Genomic DNA, 24,188 nt, shown 5'->3' on the forward strand with positions numbered 1-24,188 from the left:
TGAAGATATTTCATTTCCCAGCCTAGGCCTCAAAGCGCTCCAAATATCTACTTGCAGATTCTACAAAAAGAGTGTTTCAAAACTGCTCTTTCAAAAGGAAGGTTGAAGTCTGTGAGTTGAATGCACTCATCACCAAGAAGTATCTCAGAATGCTTCTGTGTAGTTTGTATGTGAAGATATTTCCTTTTCCAGCATAGGCCTCAAAGCACTCCAAATAAACACTTGCAGATTCTACAAAAGGAGTGTTTCCAAACTGCTCTATCGAAAGGAATGTTCAAGTCTGTGAGTTGAATGCACTCATCACACAGAAGTTTCTGAGAATGCTTCTCTCCTGTTTTTAGGTGAAGATATTTCGTTTGCCAGCATAGGCCTCAAAGCGCTCCAAATGTCTACTTGCAGATTCTACAAAAAGAGTGTTTCAAAACTGCTCTTTCCAAAGGAACGTTCAAGTCTGTGAGTTGAATGCCCTCATCACAAAGAAGTTTCTGAGAATGCCTCTCTCTTGTTTTTAGGTGAAGATATTTCATTTCCCAGCATAGGCCTCAAAGCGCTCCAAATATCTACTTGCAGATTCTACAAAAAGAGTGTTTCAAAACTGCTCTTTCAAAAGGAAAGTTCAGGTCTGTGAGTTGAATGCACTCATCACCAAGAAGTATCTCAGAATGCTTCTGTGTAGTTTTAATGTGAAGATATTTCCTTTTCCAGCATAGGCCTGAAAGCACTCCAAATAAACACTTGGAGATTCTACAAAAAGAGTGTTTCAAAACTCCTCTTTCAAAAGGAAGGTTCAAGTCTCTGAGTTGAATGCCCTCATCACAAAGAAGTTTCTGAGAATGCCGCTCTCTTGTTTTTAGGTGAAGATATTTCATTTCCCAGCATAGGCCTCAAAGCGCTCCAAATATCTACTTGCAGATTCTACAAAAAGAGAGTTTCAAAACTGCTCTTTCAAAAGGAAAGTTCAGATCTGTGAGTTGAATGCACTCATCACCAAGAAGTATCTCAGAATGCTTCTGTGTAGTTTTTATGTGAAGATAGTTCCTTTCCAGCATAAGCCTCAAAGCACTCCAAATAAACACTTGCAGATTCTACAAAAGGAGTGTTTCCAAACTGCTCTATCGAAAGGAATGTTCAAGTCTGTGAGTTGAATGCACCCATCATCCAGAAGTTTCTGAGAATGTTTCTCTCTTGTTTTTAGGTGAAGATATTTCATTTGCCAGCATAGGCCTCAAAGCGCTCCAAATGTCTACTTGCAGATTCAACAAAAAGAGTGTTTCAAAACTGCTCTTTCAAAAGGAAGGTTCAAGTCTGTGAGTTGAATGCACTCATCACAAAGAAGTTTCTGAGAATGCTTCTTTGTAGTTTTTATTTGAAGACATTTCCTTTTCCATCATTGGCCTCAAAGGGCTCGAAATAAACAGTTGCAGATTCTACTAAAGGAGTGTTTCAAAACTGTCCTATCAAAAGGAACGTTCAAGTCTGTGAGTTGAATGAACTCATCACACCGAAGTTTCTGAGAATGCTTCTGTCTAGTTTTTATGTGAAGATATTTCCTTTTCCAGCATAGGCCTCAGAGGGCTCCAAATAAACACTTGGAGATTCCACAAAAGGAGTGTTTTCAAACTGCTCTATCAAAAGGAATGTTCAAGTCTGTGAGTTGAATGCACTCATCACACAGAAGTTTCTGAGAATGCTTCTCTCTTGTTTTTAGGTGAAGATATTTCATTTCCCAGCATAGGCCTCAAAGCGCTCCAAATATCTACTTGCAGATTCTACAAAAAGAGTGTTTCAAAACTGGTCTTTCAAAAGGAAGGTTGAAGTCTGTGAGTTGAATGCACTCATCACACAGAAGTTTCTGAGAATGCTTCTCTCTTGTTTTTAGGTGAAGATATTTCATTTCCCAGCATAGGCCTCAAAGCGCTCCAAATATCTACTTGCAGAGTCTACAAAAAGAGTGTTTCAAAACTGCTCTTTCAAAAGGAAGGTTGAAGTCTGTGAGTTGAATGCACTCGACACCAAGAAGTATCTCAGAATGCTTCTGTGTAGTTTGTATGTGAAGATATTTCCTTTTCCAGCATAGGCCTCAAAGCACTCCAAATAAACACTTGCAGATTCTACAAAAGGAGTGTTTCCAAACTGCTCTATCGAAAGGAATGTTCAAGTCTGTGAGTTGAATGCACTCATCACACAGAAGTTTCTGAGAATGTTTCTCTCTTGTTTTTAGGTGAAGATATTTCATTTCCCAGCATAGGCCTCAAAGCGTTCCAAATGTCTACTTGCAGATTCTACAAAAAGAGTGTTTCAAAACTGCTCTTTCAAAAGGAAGGTTCTAGTCTGTGAGTTGAATGCACTCATCACAAAGAAGTTTCTGAGAATGCTTCTGTCTAGTTGTTATTTGAAGACATTTCCTTTTCAATCTTTGGCCTCAAAGGGCTCGAAATAAACACTTGCAGATTCTACTAAAGGAGTGTTTCAAATGTGTCCTATAGAAAGGAACGTACAACTTTGTGAGTTGAATGAACTCATCATGCAGAAGTTTCTGAGAATGCTTCTGTCTAGTTTTTATGTGAAGATATTTCCTTTTCCAGCATAGGCCTCAGAGCGCTCCAAATAAACACTTGCAGATTCTACAAAAGGAGTGTTTCCAAACTGCTCTATCGAAGGGAATATTCAAGTCTGTGAGTTGAATGCACTCATCACACAGAAGTTTCTGAGAATGCTTCTCTCTTGCTTTTAGGTGAAGATATTTCATTTCCCAGCATAGGCCTCAAAGCGCTCCAAATATCTACTTGCAGATTCTAAAAAAAGAGTGTTTCAAAACTGCTCTTTCAAAAGGAAGGTTGAAGTCTGTGAGTTGAATGCACTCATCAACAAGAAGTATCTCAGAATGCTTCTGTGTAGTTTGTATGTGAAGATATTTCCTTTTCCAGCATAGGCCTCAAAGCACTCCAAATAAACACTTGCAGATTCTACAAAAGGAGTGTTTCCAAACTGCTCTATCGAAAGGAATGTTCCAGTCTGTGAGTTGAATGCACTCATCACACAGAAGTTTCTGAGAATGCTTCTCTCCTGTTTTTAGGTGAAGATATTTCGTTTGCCTGCATAGGCCTCAAAGCGCTCCAAATGTCTACTTGCAGATTCTACAAAAAGAGTGTTTCAAAACTGCTCTTTCCAAAGGAAGGTTCAAGTCTGTGAGTTGAATGCCCTCATCACAAAGAAGTTTCTGAGAATGCCTCTCTCTTGTTTTTAGGTGAAGATATTTCATTTCCCAGCATAGGCCTCAAAGCGCTCCAAATATCTACTTGCAGATTCTACAAAAAGAGTGTTTCAAAACTGCTCTTTCAAAAGGAAAGTTCAGGTCTGTGAGTTGAATGCACTCATCACCAAGAAGTATCTCAGAATGCTTCTGTGTAGTTTTAATGTGAAGATATTTCCTTTTCCAGCGTAGGCCTCAAAGCACTCCATATAAACACTTGCAGATTCTACAAAAAGAGTGTTTCAAATCTCCTCTTTCAAAAGGAAGGTTCAAGTCTCTGAGTTGATTGCCCTCATCACACAGAAGTTTCTGAGAATGCCTCTCTCTTGTTTTTAGGTGAAGATATTTCATTTTCCAGCATAGGCCTCAAAGTGCTCGAAATATCTACTTGCAGATTCTACAAAAAGAGAGTTTCAAAACTACTCTTTCAAAAGGAAAGTTCAGGTCTGTGAGTTGAATGAACTCATCACCAAGAAGTATTTCAGAATGCTTCTGTGTAGTTTTTATGTGAAGATATTTCCTTTCCAGCATAAGCCTCAAAGCACTCCAAATAAACACTTGCAGATTCTACAAAAGGAGTGTTTCCAAACTGCTCTATCGAAAGGAATGTTCAAGTCTGTGAGTTGAATGCACCCATCATCCAGAAGTTTCTGAGAATGTTTCTCTCTTGTTTTTAGGTGAAGATATTTCATTTCAAAGCATAGGCCTCAAAGCGCTCCAAATATCTACTTGCAGATTCTACAAAAAGAGTGTTTCAAAACTGCTGTTTCAAAAGGAAGGTTCAAGACTGTGAGTTGAATGCACTCATCGCAAAGAAGTTTCTGAGAATGCTTCTTTGTAGTTTTTATTTGAAGACATTTCCTTTTCCATCATTGGCCTCAAAGGGCTCGAAATAAACAGTTGCAGATTCTACTAAAGGAGTGTTTCAAAACTGTCCTATCAAAAGGAACGTTCAAGTCTGTGAGTCGAATGAACTCATCACACCGAAGTTTCTGAGAATGCTTCTGTCTAGTTCTTATGGGAAGATATTTCCTTTTACAGCATAGGCCTCAGAGGGCTCCAAATAAACACTTGGAGATTCCACAAAAGGAGTGTTTTCAAACTGCTCTATCAAAAGGAATGTTCAAGTCTGTGAGTTGAATGCACTCATCACACAGAAGTTTCTGAGAATGCTTCTCTCTTGTTTGTAGTTGAAGATATTTCATTTCCCAGCATAGGCCTCAAAGCGCTCCAAATATCTACTTGCAGATTCTACAAAAAGAGTGTTTCAAAACTGGTCTTTCAAAAGGAAGGTTGAAGTATGTGAGTTGAATGCACTCATCACACAGAAGTTTCTGAGAATGCTTCTCTCTTGTTTTTAGGTGAAGATATTTCATTTCCCAGCATAGGCCTCAAAGCGCTCCAAATGTCTACTTGCAGATTCTACAAAAAGAGTGTTTCAAAACTGCTCTTTCAAAAGGAAGGTTTAAGTCTGTGAGTTGAATGCACTCATCACAAAGAAGTTTCTGAGAATGCTTCTGTCTAGTTGTTATTTGAAGACATTTCCTTTTCAATCTTTGGCCTCAAAGGGCTCGAAATAAACACTTGCAGATTCTACTAAAGGAGTGTTTCAAAAGTGTCCTATAGGAAGGAACGTTCAACTTTGTGAGTTGAATGAACTCATCATGCAGAAGTTTCTGAGAATGCTTCTGTCTAGTTTTTATGTGAAGATATTTCCTTTTCCAGCATAGGCCTCAGAGCGCTCCAAATAAACACTTGCAGATTCTACAAAAGGAGTGTTTCCAAACTGCTCTATCGAAGGGAATATTCAAGTCTGTGAGTTGAATGCACTCATCACACAGAAGTTTCTGAGAATGCTTCTCTCTTGTTTTTAGGTGAAGATATTTCATTTCCCAGCCTAGGCCTCAAAGCGCTCCAAATATCTACTTGCAGATTCTACAAAAAGAGTGTTTCAAAACTGCTCTTTCAAAAGGAAGGTTGAAGTCTGTGAGTTGAATGCACTCATCACCAAGAAGTATCTCAGAATGCTTCTGTGTAGTTTGTATGTGAAGATATTTCCTTTTCCAGCATAGGCCTCAAAGCACTCCAAATAAACACTTGCAGATTCTACAAAAGGAGTGTTTCCAAACTGCTCTATCGAAAGGAATGTTCAAGTCTGTGAGTTGAATGCACTCATCACACAGAAGTTTCTGAGAATGCTTCTCTCCTGTTTTTAGGTGAAGATATTTCGTTTGCCAGCATAGGCCTCAAAGCGCTCCAAATGTCTACTTGCAGATTCTACAAAAAGAGTGTTTCAAAACGGCTCTTTCCAAAGGAACGTTCAAGTCTGTGAGTTGAATGCCCTCATCACAAAGAAGTTTCTGAGAATGCCTCTCTCTTGTTTTTAGGTGAAGATATTTCATTTCCCAGCATAGGCCTCAAAGCGCTCCAAATATCTACTTGCAGATTCTACAAAAAGAGTGTTTCAAAACTGCTCTTTCAAAAGGAAAGTTCAGGTCTGTGAGTTGAATGCACTCATCACCAAGAAGTATCTCAGAATGCTTCTGTGTAGTTTTAATGTGAAGATATTTCCTTTTCCAGCATAGGCCTCAAAGCACTCCAAATAAACACTTGGAGATTCTACAAAAAGAGTGTTTCAAAACTCCTCTTTCAAAAGGAAGGTTCAAGTCTCTGAGTTGAATGCCCTCATCACAAAGAAGTTTCTGAGAATGCCGCTCTCTTGTTTTTAGGTGAAGATATTTCATTTCCCAGCATAGGCCTCAAAGCGCTCCAAATATCTACTTGCAGATTCTACAAAAAGAGAGTTTCAAAACTGCTCTTTCAAAAGGAAAGTTCAGATCTGTGAGTTGAATGCACTCATCACCAAGAAGTATCTCAGAATGCTTCTGTGTAGTTTTTATGTGAAGATATTTCCTTTCCAGCATAAGCCTCAAAGCACTCCAAATAAACACTTGCAGATTCTACAAAAGGAGTGTTTCCAAACTGCTCTATCGAAAGGAATGTTCAAGTCTGTGAGTTGAATGCACCCATCATCCAGAAGTTTCTGAGAATGTTTCTCTCTTGTTTTTAGGTGAAGATATTTCATTTGCCAGCATAGGCCTCAAAGCGCTCCAAATGTCTACTTGCAGATTCAACAAAAAGAGTGTTTCAAAACTGCTCTTTCAAAAGGAAGGTTCAAGTCTGTGAGTTGAATGCACTCATCACAAAGAAGTTTCTGAGAATGCTTCTTTGTAGTTTTTATTTGAAGACATTTCCTTTTCCATCATTGGCCTCAAAGGGCTCGAAATAAACAGTTGCAGATTCTACTAAAGGAGTGTTTCAAAACTGTCCTATCAAAAGGAACGTTCAAGTCTGTGAGTTGAATGAACTCATCACACCGAAGTTTCTGAGAATGCTTCTGTCTAGTTTTTATGTGAAGATATTTCCTTTTCCAGCATAGGCCTCAGAGGGCTCCAAATAAACACTTGGAGATTCCACAAAAGGAGTGTTTTCAAACTGCTCTATCAAAAGGAATGTTCAAGTCTGTGAGTTGAATGCACTCATCACACAGAAGTTTCTGAGAATGCTTCTCTCTTGTTTTTAGGTGAAGATATTTCATTTCCCAGCATAGGCCTCAAAGCGCTCCAAATATCTACTTGCAGATTCTACAAAAAGAGTGTTTCAAAACTGGTCTTTCAAAAGGAAGGTTGAAGTCTGTGAGTTGAATGCACTCATCACACAGAAGTTTCTGAGAATGCTTCTCTCTTGTTTTTAGGTGAAGATATTTCATTTCCCAGCATAGGCCTCAAAGCGCTCCAAATATCTACTTGCAGAGTCTACAAAAAGAGTGTTTCAAAACTGCTCTTTCAAAAGGAAGGTTGAAGTCTGTGAGTTGAATGCACTCGACACCAAGAAGTATCTCAGAATGCTTCTGTGTAGTTTGTATGTGAAGATATTTCCTTTTCCAGCATAGGCCTCAAAGCACTCCAAATAAACACTTGCAGATTCTACAAAAGGAGTGTTTCCAAACTGCTCTATCGAAAGGAATGTTCAAGTCTGTGAGTTGAATGCACTCATCACACAGAAGTTTCTGAGAATGTTTCTCTCTTGTTTTTAGGTGAAGATATTTCATTTCCCAGCATAGGCCTCAAAGCGTTCCAAATGTCTACTTGCAGATTCTACAAAAAGAGTGTTTCAAAACTGCTCTTTCAAAAGGAAGGTTCTAGTCTGTGAGTTGAATGCACTCATCACAAAGAAGTTTCTGAGAATGCTTCTGTCTAGTTGTTATTTGAAGACATTTCCTTTTCAATCTTTGGCCTCAAAGGGCTCGAAATAAACACTTGCAGATTCTACTAAAGGAGTGTTTCAAATGTGTCCTATAGAAAGGAACGTTCAACTTTGTGAGTTGAATGAACTCATCATGCAGAAGTTTCTGAGAATGCTTCTGTCTAGTTTTTATGTGAAGATATTTCCTTTTCCAGCATAGGCCTCAGAGCGCTCCAAATAAACACTTGCAGATTCTACAAAAGGAGTGTTTCCAAACTGCTCTATCGAAGGGAATATTCAAGTCTGTGAGTTGAATGCACTCATCACACAGAAGTTTCTGAGAATGCTTCTCTCTTGCTTTTAGGTGAAGTTATTTCATTTCCCAGCATAGGCCTCAAAGCGCTCCAAATATCTACTTGCAGATTCTAAAAAAAGAGTGTTTCAAAACTGCTCTTTCAAAAGGAAGGTTGAAGTCTGTGAGTTGAATGCACTCATCAACAAGAAGTATCTCAGAATGCTTCTGTGTAGTTTGTATGTGAAGATATTTCCTTTTCCAGCATAGGCCTCAAAGCACTCCAAATAAACACTTGCAGATTCTACAAAAGGAGTGTTTCCAAACTGCTCTATCGAAAGGAATGTTCCAGTCTGTGAGTTGAATGCACTCATCACACAGAAGTTTCTGAGAATGCTTCTCTCCTGTTTTTAGGTGAAGATATTTCGTTTGCCTGCATAGGCCTCAGAGCGCTCCAAATGTCTACTTGCAGATTCTACAAAAAGAGTGTTTCAAAACTGCTCTTTCCAAAGGAAGGTTCAAGTCTGTGAGTTGAATGCCCTCATCACAAAGAAGTTTCTGAGAATGCCTCTCTCTTGTTTTTAGGTGAAGATATTTCATTTCCCAGCATAGGCCTCAAAGCGCTCCAAATATCTACTTGCAGATTCTACAAAAAGAGTGTTTCAAAACTGCTCTTTCAAAAGGAAAGTTCAGGTCTGTGAGTTGAATGCACTCATCACCAAGAAGTATCTCAGAATGCTTCTGTGTAGTTTTAATGTGAAGATATTTCCTTTTCCAGCGTAGGCCTCAAAGCACTCCATATAAACACTTGCAGATTCTACAAAAAGAGTGTTTCAAATCTCCTCTTTCAAAAGGAAGGTTCAAGTCTCTGAGTTGATTGCCCTCATCACACAGAAGTTTCTGAGAATGCCTCTCTCTTGTTTTTAGGTGAAGATATTTCATTTCCCAGCATAGGCCTCAAAGCGCTCGAAATATCTACTTGCAGATTCTACAAAAAGAGAGTTTCAAAACTACTCTTTCAAAAGGAAAGTTCAGGTCTGTGAGTTGAATGAACTCATCACCAAGAAGTATTTCAGAATGCTTCTGTGTAGTTTTTATGTGAAGATATTTCCTTTCCAGCATAAGCCTCAAAGCACTCCAAATAAACACTTGCAGATTCTACAAAAGGAGTGTTTCCAAACTGCTCTATCGAAAGGAATGTTCAAGTCTGTGAGTTGAATGCACCCATCATCCAGAAGTTTCTGAGAATGTTTCTCTCTTGTTTTTAGGTGAAGATATTTCATTTCAAAGCATAGGCCTCAAAGCGCTCCAAATATCTACTTGCAGATTCTACAAAAAGAGTGTTTCAAAACTGCTGTTTCAAAAGGAAGGTTCAAGTCTGTGAGTTGAATGCACTCATCGCAAAGAAGTTTCTGAGAATGCTTCTTTGTAGTTTTTATTTGAAGACATTTCCTTTTCCATCATTGGCCTCAAAGGGCTCGAAATAAACAGTTGCAGATTCTACTAAAGGAGTGTTTCAAAACTGTCCTATCAAAAGGAACGTTCAAGTCTGTGAGTCGAATGAACTCATCACACCGAAGTTTCTGAGAATGCTTCTGTCTAGTTCTTATGGGAAGATATTTCCTTTTCCAGCATAGGCCTCAGAGGGCTCCAAATAAACACTTGGAGATTCCACAAAAGGAGTGTTTTCAAACTGCTCTATCAAAAGGAATGTTCAAGTCTGTGAGTTGAATGCACTCATCACACAGAAGTTTCTGAGAATGCTTCTCTCTTGTTTGTAGTTGAAGATATTTCATTTCCCAGCATAGGCCTCAAAGCGCTCCAAATATCTACTTGCAGATTCTACAAAAAGAGTGTTTCAAAACTGGTCTTACAAAAGGAAGGTTGAAGTATGTGAGTTGAATGCACTCATCACACAGAAGTTTCTGAGAATGCTTCTCTCTTGTTTTTAGTTGAAGATATTTCATTTCCCAGCATAGGCCTCAAAGCGCTCCAAATGTCTACTTGCAGATTCTACAAAAAGAGTGTTTCAAAACTGCTCTTTCAAAAGGAAGGTTTAAGTCTGTGAGTTGAATGCACTCATCGCAAAGAAGTTTCTGAGAATGCTTCTTTGTAGTTTTTATTTGAAGACATTTCCTTTTCCATCATTGGCCTCAAAGGGCTCGAAATAAACAGTTGCAGATTCTACTAAAGGAGTGTTTCAAAACTGTCCTATCAAAAGGAACGTTCAAGTCTGTGAGTCGAATGAACTCATCACACCGAAGTTTCTGAGAATGCTTCTGTCTAGTTCTTATGGGAAGATATTTCCTTTTACAGCATAGGCCTCAGAGGACTCCAAATAAACACTTGGAGATTCCACAAAAGGAGTGTTTTCAAACTGCTCTATCAAAAGGAATGTTCAAGTCTGTGAGTTGAATGCACTCATCACACAGAAGTTTCTGAGAATGCTTCTCTCTTGTTTTTAGGTGAAGATATTTCATTTCCCAGCCTAGGCCTCAAAGCGCTCCAAATATCTACTTGCAGATTCTACAAAAAGAGTGTTTCAAAACTGCTCTTTCAAAAGGAAGGTTGAAGTCTGTGAGTTGAATGCACTCATCACCAAGAAGTATCTCAGAATGCTTCTGTGTAGTTTGTATGTGAAGATATTTCCTTTTCCAGCATAGGCCTCTAAGCACTCCAAATAAACACTTGCAGATTCTACAAAAGGAGTGTTTCCAAACTGCTCTATCGAAAGGAATGTTCAAGTCTGTGAGTTGAATGCACTCATCACACAGAAGTTTCTGAGAATGCTTCTCTCCTGTTTTTAGGTGAAGATATTTCGTTTGCCAGCATAGGCCTCAAAGCGCTCCAAATGTCTACTTGCAGATTCTACAAAAAGAGTGTTTCAAAACTGCTCTTTCCAAAGGAACGTTCAAGTCTGTGAGTTGAATGCCCTCATCACAAAGAAGTTTCTGAGAATGCCTCTCTCTTGTTTTTAGGTGAAGATATTTCATTTCCCAGCATAGGCCTCAAAGCGCTCCAAATATCTACTTGCAGATTCTACAAAAAGAGTGTTTCAAAACTGCTCTTTCAAAAGGAAAGTTCAGGTCTGTGAGTTGAATGCACTCATCACCAAGAAGTATCTCAGAATGCTTCTGTGTAGTTTTAATGTGAAGATATTTCCTTTTCCAGCATAGGCCTCAAAGCACTCCAAATAAACACTTGGAGATTCTACAAAAAGAGTGTTTCAAAACTCCTCTTTCAAAAGGAAGGTTCAAGTCTCTGAGTTGAATGCCCTCATCACAAAGAAGTTTCTGAGAATGCCGCTCTCTTGTTTTTAGGTGAAGATATTTCATTTCCCAGCATAGGCCTCAAAGCGCTCCAAATATCTACTTGCAGATTCTACAAAAAGAGAGTTTCAAAACTGCTCTTTCAAAAGGAAAGTTCAGATCTGTGAGTTGAATGCACTCATCACCAAGAAGTATCTCAGAATGCTTCTGTGTAGTTTTTATGTGAAGATATTTCCTTTCCAGCATAAGCCTCAAAGCACTCCTAATAAACACTTGCAGATTCTACAAAAGGAGTGTTTCCAAACTGCTCTATCGAAAGGAATGTTCAAGTCTGTGAGTTGAATGCACCCATCATCCAGAAGTTTCTGAGAATGTTTCTCTCTTGTTTTTAGGTGAAGATATTTCATTTGCCAGCATAGGCCTCAAAGCGCTCCAAATGTCTACTTGCAGATTCAACAAAAAGAGTGTTTCAAAACTGCCCTTTCAAAAGGAAGGTTCAAGTCTGTGAGTTGAATGCACTCATCACAAAGAAGTTTCTGAGAATGCTTCTTTGTAGTTTTTATTTGAAGACATTTCCTTTTCCATCATTGGCCTCAAAGGGCTCGAAATAAACAGTTGCAGATTCTACTAAAGGAGTGTTTCAAAACTGTCCTATCAAAAGGAACGTTCAAGTCTGTGAGTTGAATGAACTCATCACACCGAAGTTTCTGAGAATGCTTCTGTCTAGTTTTTATGTGAAGATATTTCCTTTTCCAGCATAGGCCTCAGAGGGCTCCAAATAAACACTTGGAGATTCCACAAAAGGAGTGTTTTCAAACTGCTCTATCAAAAGGAATGTTCAAGTCTGTGAGTTGAATGCACTCATCACACAGAAGTTTCTGAGAATGCTTCTCTCTTGTTTTTAGGTGAAGATATTTCATTTCCCAGCATAGGCCTCAAAGCGCTCCAAATATCTACTTGCAGATTCTACAAAAAGAGTGTTTCAAAACTGGTCTTTCAAAAGGAAGGTTGAAGTCTGTGAGTTGAATGCACTCATCACACAGAAGTTTCTGAGAATGCTTCTCTCTTGTTTTTAGGTGAAGATATTTCATTTCCCAGCATAGGCCTCAAAGCGCTCCAAATATCTACTTGCAGAGTCTACAAAAAGAGTGTTTCAAAACTGCTCTTTCAAAAGGAAGGTTGAAGTCTGTGAGTTGAATGCACTCGACACCAAGAAGTATCTCAGAATGCTTCTGTGTAGTTTGTATGTGAAGATATTTCCTTTTCCAGCATAGGCCTCAAAGCACTCCAAATAAACACTTGCAGATTCTACAAAAGGAGTGTTTCCAAACTGCTCTATCGAAAGGAATGTTCAAGTCTGTGAGTTGAATGCACTCATCACACAGAAGTTTCTGAGAATGTTTCTCTCTTGTTTTTAGGTGAAGATATTTCATTTCCCAGCATAGGCCTCAAAGCGTTCCAAATGTCTACTTGCAGATTCTACAAAAAGAGTGTTTCAAAACTGCTCTTTCAAAAGGAAGGTTCTAGTCTGTGAGTTGAATGCACTCATCACAAAGAAGTTTCTGAGAATGCTTCTGTCTAGTTGTTATTTGAAGACATTTCCTTTTCAATCTTTGGCCTCAAAGGGCTCGAAATAAACACTTGCAGATTCTACTAAAGGAGTGTTTCAAATGTGTCCTATAGAAAGGAACGTTCAACTTTGTGAGTTGAATGAACTCATCATGCAGAAGTTTCTGAGAATGCTTCTGTCTAGTTTTTATGTGAAGATATTTCCTTTTCCAGCATAGGCCTCAGAGCGCTCCAAATAAACACTTGCAGATTCTACAAAAGGAGTGTTTCCAAACTGCTCTATCGAAGGGAATATTCAAGTCTGTGAGTTGAATGCACTCATCACACAGAAGTTTCTGAGAATGCTTCTCTCTTGCTTTTAGGTGAAGATATTTCATTTCCCAGCATAGGCCTCAAAGCGCTCCAAATATCTACTTGCAGATTCTAAAAAAAGAGTGTTTCAAAACTGCTCTTTCAAAAGGAAGGTTGAAGTCTGTGAGTTGAATGCACTCATCAACAAGAAGTATCTCAGAATGCTTCTGTGTAGTTTGTATGTGAAGATATTTCCTTTTCCAGCATAGGCCTCAAAGCACTCCAAATAAACACTTGCAGATTCTACAAAAGGAGTGTTTCCAAACTGCTCTATCGAAAGGAATGTTCCAGTCTGTGAGTTGAATGCACTCATCACACAGAAGTTTCTGAGAATGCTTCTCTCCTGTTTTTAGGTGAAGATATTTCGTTTGCCTGCATAGGCCTCAAAGCGCTCCAAATGTCTACTTGCAGATTCTACAAAAAGAGTGTTTCAAAACTGCTCTTTCCAAAGGAAGGTTCAAGTCTGTGAGTTGAATGCCCTCATCACAAAGAAGTTTCTGAGAATGCCTCTCTCTTGTTTTTAGGTGAAGATATTTCATTTCCCAGCATAGGCCTCAAAGCGCTCCAAATATCTACTTGCAGATTCTACAAAAAGAGTGTTTCAAAACTGCTCTTTCAAAAGGAAAGTTCAGGTCTGTGAGTTGAATGCACTCATCACCAAGAAGTATCTCAGAATGCTTCTGTGTAGTTTTAATGTGAAGATATTTCCTTTTCCAGCGTAGGCCTCAAAGCACTCCATATAAACACTTGCAGATTCTACAAAAAGAGTGTTTCAAATCTCCTCTTTCAAAAGGAAGGTTCAAGTCTCTGAGTTGATTGCCCTCATCACACAGAAGTTTCTGAGAATGCCTCTCTCTTGTTTTTAGGTGAAGATATTTCATTTCCCAGCATAGGCCTCAAAGCGCTCGAAATATCTACTTGCAGATTCTACAAAAAGAGAGTTTCAAAACTACTCTTTCAAAAGGAAAGTTCAGGTCTGTGAGTTGAATGAACTCATCACCAAGAAGTATTTCAGAATGCTTCTGTGTAGTTTTTATGTGAAGATATTTCCTTTCCAGCATAAGCCTCAAAGTACTCCAAATAAACACTTGCAGATTCTACAAAAGGAGTGTTTCCAAACTGCTCTATCGAAAGGAATGTTCAAGTCTGTGAGTTGAATGCACCCATCATCCAGAAGTTTCTGAGAATGTTTCTCTCTTGTTTTTAGGTGAAGATATTTCATTTCAAAGCATAGGCCTCAAAGCGCTCCAAATATCTACTTGCAGATTCTACAAAAAGAGTGTTTCAAAACTGCTGTTTCAAAAGGAAGGTTCAAGTCTGTGAGTTGAATGCACTCATCGCAAAGAAGTTTCTGAGAATGCTTCTTTGTAGTTTTTATTTGAAGACATTTCCTTTTCCATCATTGGCCTCAAAGGGCTCGAAATAAACAGTTGCAGATTCTACTAAAGGAGTGTTTCAAAACTGTCCTATCAAAAGGAACGTTCAAGTCTGTGAGTTGAATGAACTCATCACACCGAAGTTTCTGAGAATGCTTCTGTCTAGTTTTTATGTGAAGATATTTCCTTTTCCAGCATAGGCCTCAGAGGGCTCCAAATAAACACTTGGAGATTCCACAAAAGGAGTGTTTTCAAACTGCTCTATCAAAAGGAATGTTCAAGTCTGTGAGTTGAATGCACGCATCACACAGAAGTTTCTGAGAATGCTTCTCTCTTGTTTTTAGGTGAAGATATTTCATTTCCCAGCATATTCGTCAAAGCGCTCCAAATATCTACTTGCAGATTCTACAAAAAGAGTGTTTCAAAACTGGTCTTTCAAAAGGAAGGTTGAAGTCTGTGAGTTGAATGCACTCATCACACAGAAGTTTCTGAGAATGCCTCTCTCTTGTTTTTAGGTGAAGATATTTCATTTCCCAGCATAGGCCTCAAAGCGCTCCAAATATCTACTTGCAGATTCTACAAAAAGAGTGTTTCAAAACTGCTCTTTCAAAAGGAAGGTTGAAGTCTGTGAGTTGAATGCACTCATCACACAGAAGTTTCTGAGAATGTTTCTCTCTTGTTTTTAGGTGAAGATATTTCATTTCCCAGCATAGGCCTCAAAGCGCTCCAAATGTCTACTTGCAGATTCTACAAAAAGAGTGTTTCAAAACTGCTCTTTCAAAAGGAAGGTTTAAGTCTGTGAGTTGAATGCACTCATCGCAAAGAAGTTTCTGAGAATGCTTCTTTGTAGTTTTTATTTGAAGACATTTCCTTTTCCATCATTGGCCTCAAAGGGCTCGAAATAAACAGTTGCAGATTCTACTAAAGGAGTGTTTCAAAACTGTCCTATCAAAAGGAACGTTCAAGTCTGTGAGTCGAATGAACTCATCACACCGAAGTTTCTGAGAATGCTTCTGTCTAGTTCTTATGGGAAGATATTTCCTTTTACAGCATAGGCCTCAGAGGACTCCAAATAAACACTTGGAGATTCCACAAAAGGAGTGTTTTCAAACTGCTCTATCAAAAGGAATGTTCAAGTCTGTGAGTTGAATGCACTCATCACACAGAAGTTTCTGAGAATGCTTCTCTCTTGTTTTTAGGTGAAGATATTTCATTTCCCAGCCTAGGCCTCAAAGCGCTCCAAATATCTACTTGCAGATTCTACAAAAAGAGTGTTTCAAAACTGCTCTTTCAAAAGGAAGGTTGAAGTCTGTGAGTTGAATGCACTCATCACCAAGAAGTATCTCAGAATGCTTCTGTGTAGTTTGTATGTGAAGATATTTCCTTTTCCAGCATAGGCCTCTAAGCACTCCAAATAAACACTTGCAGATTCTACAAAAGGAGTGTTTCCAAACTGCTCTATCGAAAGGAATGTTCAAGTCTGTGAGTTGAATGCACTCATCACACAGAAGTTTCTGAGAATGCTTCTCTCCTGTTTTTAGGTGAAGATATTTCGTTTGCCAGCATAGGCCTCAAAGCGCTCCAAATGTCTACTTGCAGATTCTACAAAAAGAGTGTTTCAAAACTGCTCTTTCCAAAGGAACGTTCAAGTCTGTGAGTTGAATGCCCTCATCACAAAGAAGTTTCTGAGAATGCCTCTCTCTTGTTTTTAGGTGAAGATATTTCATTTCCCAGCATAGGCCTCAAAGCGCTCCAAATATCTACTTGCAGATTCTACAAAAAGAGTGTTTCAAAACTGCTCTTTCAAAAGGAAAGTTCAGGTCTGTGAGTTGAATGCACTCATCACCAAGAAGTATCTCAGAATGCTTCTGTGTAGTTTTAATGTGAAGATATTTCCTTTTCCAGCATAGGCCTCAAAGCACTCCAAATAAACACTTGGAGATTCTACAAAAAGAGTGTTTCAAAACTCCTCTTTCAAAAGGAAGGTTCAAGTCTCTGAGTTGAATGCCCTCATCACAAAGAAGTTTCTGAGAATGCCGCTCTCTTGTTTTTAGGTGAAGATATTTCATTTCCCAGCATAGGCCTCAAAGCGCTCCAAATATCTACTTGCAGATTCTACAAAAAGAGAGTTTCAAAACTGCTCTTTCAAAAGGAAAGTTCAGATCTGTGAGTTGAATGCACTTATCACCAAGAAGTATCTCAGAATGCTTCTGTGTAGTTTTTATGTGAAGATATTTCCTTTCCAGCATAAGCCTCAAAGCACTCCTAATAAACACTTGCAGATTCTACAAAAGGAGTGTTTCCAAACTGCTCTATCGAAAGGAATGTTCAAGTCTGTGAGTTGAATGCACCCATCATCCAGAAGTTTCTGAGAATGTTTCTCTCTTGTTTTTAGGTGAAGATATTTCATTTGCCAGCATAGGCCTCAAAGCGCTCCAAATGTCTACTTGCAGATTCAACAAAAAGAGTGTTTCAAAACTGCCCTTTCAAAAGGAAGGTTCAAGTCTGTGAGTTGAATGCACTCATCACAAAGAAGTTTCTGAGAATGCTTCTTTGTAGTTTTTATTTGAAGACATTTCCTTTTCCATCATTGGCCTCAAAGGGCTCGAAATAAACAGTTGCAGATTCTACTAAAGGAGTGTTTCAAAACTGTCCTATCAAAAGGAACGTTCAAGTCTGTGAGTTGAATGAACTCATCACACCGAAGTTTCTGAGAATGCTTCTGTCTAGTTTTTATGTGAAGATATTTCCTTTTCCAGCATAGGCCTCAGAGGGCTCCAAATAAACACTTGGAGATTCCACAAAAGGAGTGTTTTCAAACTGCTCTATCAAAAGGAATGTTCAAGTCTGTGAGTTGAATGCACTCATCACACAGAAGTTTCTGAGAATGCTTCTCTCTTGTTTTTAGGTGAAGATATTTCATTTCCCAGCATAGGCCTCAAAGCGCTCCAAATATCTACTTGCAGATTCTACAAAAAGAGTGTTTCAAAACTGGTCTTTCAAAAGGAAGGTTGAAGTCTGTGAGTTGAATGCACTCATCACACAGAAGTTTCTGAGAATGCTTCTCTCTTGTTTTTAGGTGAAGATATTTCATTTCCCAGCATAGGCCTCAAAGCGCTCCAAATATCTACTTGCAGAGTCTACAAAAAGAGTGTTTCAAAACTGCTCTTTCAAAAGGAAGGTTGAAGTCTGTGAGTTGAATGCACTCGACACCAAGAAGTATCTCAGAATGCTTCTGTGTAGTTTGTATGTGAAGATATTTCCTTTTCCAGCATAGGCCTCAAAGCACTCCAAATAAACACTTGCAGATTCTACAAAAGGAGTGTTTCCAAACTGCTCTATCGAAAGGAATGTTCAAGTCTGTGAGTTGAATGCACTCATCACACAGAAGTTTCTGAGAATGTTTCTCTCTTGTTTTTAGGTGAAGATATTTCATTTCCCAGCATAGGCCTCAAAGCGTTCCAAATGTCTACTTGCAGATTCTACAAAAAGAGTGTTTCAAAACTGCTCTTTCAAAAGGAAGGTTCTAGTCTGTGAGTTGAATGCACTCATCACAAAGAAGTTTCTGAGAATGCTTCTGTCTAGTTGTTATTTGAAGACATTTCCTTTTCAATCTTTGGCCTCAAAGGGCTCGAAATAAACACTTGCAGATTCTACTAAAGGAGTGTTTCAAATGTGTCCTATAGAAAGGAACGTTCAACTTTGTGAGTTGAATGAACTCATCATGCAGAAGTTTCTGAGAATGCTTCTGTCTAGTTTTTATGTGAAGATATTTCCTTTTCCAGCATAGGCCTCAGAGCGCTCCAAATAAACACTTGCAGATTCTACAAAAGGAGTGTTTCCAAACTGCTCTATCGAAGGGAATATTCAAGTCTGTGAGTTGAATGCACTCATCACACAGAAGTTTCTGAGAATGCTTCTCTCTTGCTTTTAGGTGAAGATATTTCATTTCCCAGCATAGGCCTCAAAGCGCTCCAAATATCTACTTGCAGATTCTAAAAAAAGAGTGTTTCAAAACTGCTCTTTCAAAAGGAAGGTTGAAGTCTGTGAGTTGAATGCACTCATCAACAAGAAGTATCTCAGAATGCTTCTGTGTAGTTTGTATGTGAAGATATTTCCTTTTCCAGCATAGGCCTCAAAGCACTCCAAATAAACACTTGCAGATTCTACAAAAGGAGTGTTTCCAAACTGCTCTATCGAAAGGAATGTTCCAGTCTGTGAGTTGAATGCACTCATCACACAGAAGTTTCTGAGAATGCTTCTCTCCTGTTTTTAGGTGAAGATATTTCGTTTGCCTGCATAGGCCTCAAAGCGCTCCAAATGTCTACTTGCAGATTCTACAAAAAGAGTGTTTCAAAACTGCTCTTTCCAAAGGAAGGTTCAAGTCTGTGAGTTGAATGCCCTCATCACAAAGAAGTTTCTGAGAATGCCTCTCTCTTGTTTTTAGGTGAAGATATTTCATTTCCCAGCATAGGCCTCAAAGCGCTCCAAATATCTACTTGCAGATTCTACAAAAAGAGTGTTTCAAAACTGCTCTTTCAAAAGGAAAGTTCAGGTCTGTGAGTTGAATGCACTCATCACCAAGAAGTATCTCAGAATGCTTCTGTGTAGTTTTAATGTGAAGATATTTCCTTTTCCAGCGTAGGCCTCAAAGCACTCCATATAAACACTTGCAGATTCTACAAAAAGAGTGTTTCAAATCTCCTCTTTCAAAAGGAAGGTTCAAGTCTCTGAGTTGATTGCCCTCATCACACAGAAGTTTCTGAGAATGCCTCTCTCTTGTTTTTAGGTGAAGATATTTCATTTCCCAGCATAGGCCTCAAAGCGCTCGAAATATCTACTTGCAGATTCTACAAAAAGAGAGTTTCAAAACTACTCTTTCAAAAGGAAAGTTCAGGTCTGTGAGTTGAATGAACTCATCACCAAGAAGTATTTCAGAATGCTTCTGTGTAGTTTTTATGTGAAGATATTTCCTTTCCAGCATAAGCCTCAAAGTACTCCAAATAAACACTTGCAGATTCTACAAAAGGAGTGTTTCCAAACTGCTCTATCGAAAGGAATGTTCAAGTCTGTGAGTTGAATGCACCCATCATCCAGAAGTTTCTGAGAATGTTTCTCTCTTGTTTTTAGGTGAAGATATTTCATTTCAAAGCATAGGCCTCAAAGCGCTCCAAATATCTACTTGCAGATTCTACAAAAAGAGTGTTTCAAAACTGCTGTTTCAAAAGGAAGGTTCAAGTCTGTGAGTTGAATGCACTCATCGCAAAGAAGTTTCTGAGAATGCTTCTTTGTAGTTTTTATTTGAAGACATTTCCTTTTCCATCATTGGCCTCAAAGGGCTCGAAATAAACAGTTGCAGATTCTACTAAAGGAGTGTTTCAAAACTGTCCTATCAAAAGGAACGTTCAAGTCTGTGAGTTGAATGAACTCATCACACCGAAGTTTCTGAGAATGCTTCTGTCTAGTTTTTATGTGAAGATATTTCCTTTTCCAGCATAGGCCTCAGAGGGCTCCAAATAAACACTTGGAGATTCCACAAAAGGAGTGTTTTCAAACTGCTCTATCAAAAGGAATGTTCAAGTCTGTGAGTTGAATGCACTCATCACACAGAAGTTTCTGAGAATGCTTCTCTCTTGTTTTTAGGTGAAGATATTTCATTTCCCAGCATATTCGTCAAAGCGCTCCAAATATCTACTTGCAGATTCTACAAAAAGAGTGTTTCAAAACTGGTCTTTCAAAAGGAAGGTTGAAGTCTGTGAGTTGAATGCACTCATCACACAGAAGTTTCTGAGAATGCCTCTCTCTTGTTTTTAGGTGAAGATATTTCATTTCCCAGCATAGGCCTCAAAGCGCTCCAAATATCTACTTGCAGATTCTACAAAAAGAGTGTTTCAAAACTGCTCTTTCAAAAGGAAGGTTGAAGTCTGTGAGTTGAATGCACTCATCACACAGAAGTTTCTGAGAATGTTTCTCTCTTGTTTTTAGGTGAAGATATTTCATTTCCCAGCATAGGCCTCAAAGCGCTCCAAATGTCTACTTGCAGATTCTACAAAAAGAGTGTTTCAAAACTGCTCTTTCAAAAGGAAGGTTCAAGTCTGTGAGTTGAATGCACTCATCACAAAGAAGTTTCTGAGAATGCTTCTGTCTAGTTGTTATTTGAAGACATTTCCTTTTCAAACTTTGGCCTCAAAGGGCTCGAAATAAACACTTGCAGATTCTACTAAAGGAGTGTTTCAAAAGTGTCCTATAGAAAGGAACGTTCAACTTTGTGAGTTGAATGAACTCATCACGCAGAAGTTTCTGAGAATGCTTCTGTCTAGTTTTTATGTGAAGATATTTCCTTTTCCAGCATAGGCCTCAGAGCGCTCCAAATAAACACTTGCAGATTCTGCAAAAGGAGTGTTTCCAAACTGCTCTATCGAAGGGAATATTCAAGTCTGTGAGTTGAATGCACTCATCACACAGAAGTTTCTGAGAATGCTTCTCTCTTGTTTTTAGGTGAAGATATTTCATTTCCCAGCCTAGGCCTCAAAACGCTCCAAATATCTACTTGCAGATTCTACAAAAAGAGTGTTTCAAAACTGCTCTTTCAAAAGGAAGGGTGAAGTCTGTGAGTTGAATGCACTCATCACCAAGAAGTATCTCAGAATGCTTCTGTGTAGTTTGTATGTGAAGATATTTCCTTTTCCAGCATAGGCCTCAAAGCACTCCAAATAAACACTTGCAGATTCTACAAAAGGAGTGTTTCCAAACTGCTCTATCGAAAGGAATGTTCAAGTCTGTGAGTTGAATGCACTCATCACACAGAAGTTTCTGAGAATGCTTCTCTCCTGTTTTTAGGTGAAGATATTTCATTTGCCAGCATAGGCCTCAAAGCGCTCCAAATGTCTACTTGCAGATTCTACAAAAAGAGTGTTTCAAAACTGCTCTTTCCAAAGGAAGGTTCAAGTCTGTGAGTTGAATGCCCTCATCACAAAGAAGTTTCTGAGAATGCCTCTCTCTTGTTTTTAGGTGAAGATATTTCATTTCCCAGCATAGGCCTCAAAGCGCTCCAAATATCAACTTGCAGATTCTACAAAAAGCGTGTTTCAAAACTGCTCTTTCAAAAGGAAAGTTCAGGTCTGTGAGTTGAATGCACTCATCACCAAGAAGTATCTCAGAATGCTTCTGTGTAGTTTTAATGTGAAGATATTTCCTTTTCCAGCATAGGCCTCAAAGCACTCCAAATAAACACTTGCAGATTCTACAAAAAGAGTGTTTCAAAACTCCTCTTTCAAAAGGAAGTTTCAAGTCTCTGAGTTGAATGCCCTCATCCAAAGAAGTTTCTGAGAATGCTTCTTTGTAGTTTTTATTTGAAGACATTTCCTTTTCCATCATTGGCCTCAAAGGGCTCGAAATAAACAGTTGCAGATTCTACTAAAGGAGTGTTTCAAAACTGTCCTATCAAAAGGAACGTTCAAGTCTGTGAGTTGAATGAACTCATCACACCGAAGTTTCTGAGAATGCTTCTGTCTAGTTTTTATGGGAAGATATTTCCTTTTCCAGCATAGGCCTCAGAGGGCTCCAAATAAACACTTGGAGATTCCACAAAAGGAGTGTTTTCAAACTGCTCTATCAAAAGGAATGTTCAAGTCTGTGAGTTGAATGCACTCATCACACAGAAGTTTCTGAGAATGCTTCTCTCTTGTTTTTAGGTGAAGATATTTCATTTCCCAGCATAGGCCTCAAAGCGCTCCAAATATCTACTTGCAGATTCTACAAAAAGAGTGTTTCAAAACTGCTCTTTCAAAAGGAAGGTTGAAGTCTGTGAGTTGAATGCACTCATCACACAGAAGTTTCTGAGAATGCTTCTCTCTTGTTTTTAGGTGAAGATATTTCATTTCCCAGCGTAGGCCTCAAAGCGCTCCAAATATCTACTTGCAGAGTCTACAAAAAGAGTGTTTCAAAACTGCTCTTTCAAAAGGAAGGTTGAAGTCTGTGAGTTGAATGCACTCAACACAAAGAAGTATCTCAGAATGCTTCTGTGTAGTTTGTATGTGAAGATATTTCCTTTTCCAGCATAGGCCTCAGAGCGCTCCAAATAAACACTTGCAGATTCTACAAAAGGAGTGTTTCCAAACTGCTCTATCGAAGGGAATATTCAAGTCTGTGAGTTGAATGCACTCATCACACAGAAGTTTCTGAGAATGCTTCTCTCTTGCTTTTAGGTGAAGATATTTCATTTCCCAGCATAGGCCTCAAAGCGCTCCAAATATCTACTTGCAGATTCTACAAAAAGAGTGTTTGAAAACTGCTCTTTCAAAAGGAAGGTTGAAGTCTGTGAGTTCAATGCACTCATCACCAAGAAGTATCTCAGAATGGTTCTGTGTAGTTTGTATGTGAAGATATTTCCTTTTCCAGCATAGGCCTCAAAGCACTCCAAATAAACACTTGCAGATTCTACAAAAGGAGTGTTTCCAAACTGCTCTATCGAAAGGAATGTTCAAGTCTGTGAGTTGAATGCACTCATTACACAGAAGTTTCTGAGAATGCTTCTCTCCTGTTTTTAGGTGAAGATATTTCGTTTGCCAGCATAGGCCTCAAAGGGCTCGAAATAAACAGTTGCAGATTCTACTAAAGGAGTGTTTCAAAACTGTCCTATCAAAAGGAACGTTCAAGTCTGTGAGTTGAATTATCTCATCACACCGAAGTTTCTGAGAATGCTTCTGTCTAGTTTTTATGTGAAGATATTTCCTTTTCCAGCATAGGCCTCAGAGGGCTCCAAATAAACACTTGGAGATTCCACAAAAGGAGTGTTTTCAAACTGCTCTATCAAAAGGAATGTTCAAGTCTGTGAGTTGAATGCACTCATCACACAGAAGTTTCTGAGAATGCTTCTCTCTTGTTTTTAGTTGAAGATATTTCATTTCCCAGCATAGGCCTCAAAGCGCTCGAAATATCTACTTGCAGATTCTACAAAAAGAGAGTTTCAAAACTGCTCTTTCAAAAGGAAAGTTCAGATCTGTGAGTTGAATGCACTCATCACCAAGAAGTATCTCAGAATGCTTCTGTGTAGTTTTTATGTGAAGATATTTCCTTTCCAGCATAAGCCTCAAAGCACTCCAAATAAACACTTGCAGATTCTACAAAAGGAGTGTTTCCAAACTGCTCTATCGAAAGGAATGTTCAAGTCTGTGAGTTGAATGCACCCATCATCCAGAAGTTTCTGAGAATGTTTCTCTCTTGTTTTTAGGTGAAGATATTTCATTTGCCAGCATAGGCCTCAAAGCGCTCCAAATGTCTACTTGCAGATTCAACAAAAAGAGTGTTTCAAAACTGCTCTTTCAAAAGGAAGGTTCAAGTCTGTGAGTTGAATGCACTCATCGCAAAGAAGTTTCTGAGAATGCTTCTTTGTAGTTTTTATTTGAAGACATTTCCTTTTCCATCATTGGCCTCAAGGGCTCGAAATAAACAGTTGCAGATTCTACTAAAGGAGTGTTTCAAAACTGTCCTATCCAAAGGAACGTTCAAGTCTGTGAGTTGAATGAACTCATCACACCGAAGTTTCTGAGAATGCTTCTGTCTAGTTTTTATGGGAAGATATTTCCTTTTCCAGCATAGGCCTCAGAGGGCTCCAAATAAACACTTGGAGATTCCACAAAAGGAGTGTTTTCAAACTGCTCTATCAAAAGGAATGTTCAAGTCTGTGAGTTGAATGCACTCATCACACAGAAGTTTCTGAGAATGCTTCTCTCTTGTTTTTAGGTGAAGATATTTCATTTCCCAGCATAGGCCTCAAAGCGCTCCAAATATCTACTTGCAGATTCTACAAAAAGAGTGTTTCAAAACTGGTC

This window comes from Pongo abelii, chromosome 1, assembly GCF_028885655.2.
Source record: "Pongo abelii isolate AG06213 chromosome 1, NHGRI_mPonAbe1-v2.0_pri, whole genome shotgun sequence".
Lineage (NCBI taxonomy): Eukaryota > Metazoa > Chordata > Mammalia > Primates > Hominidae > Pongo > Pongo abelii.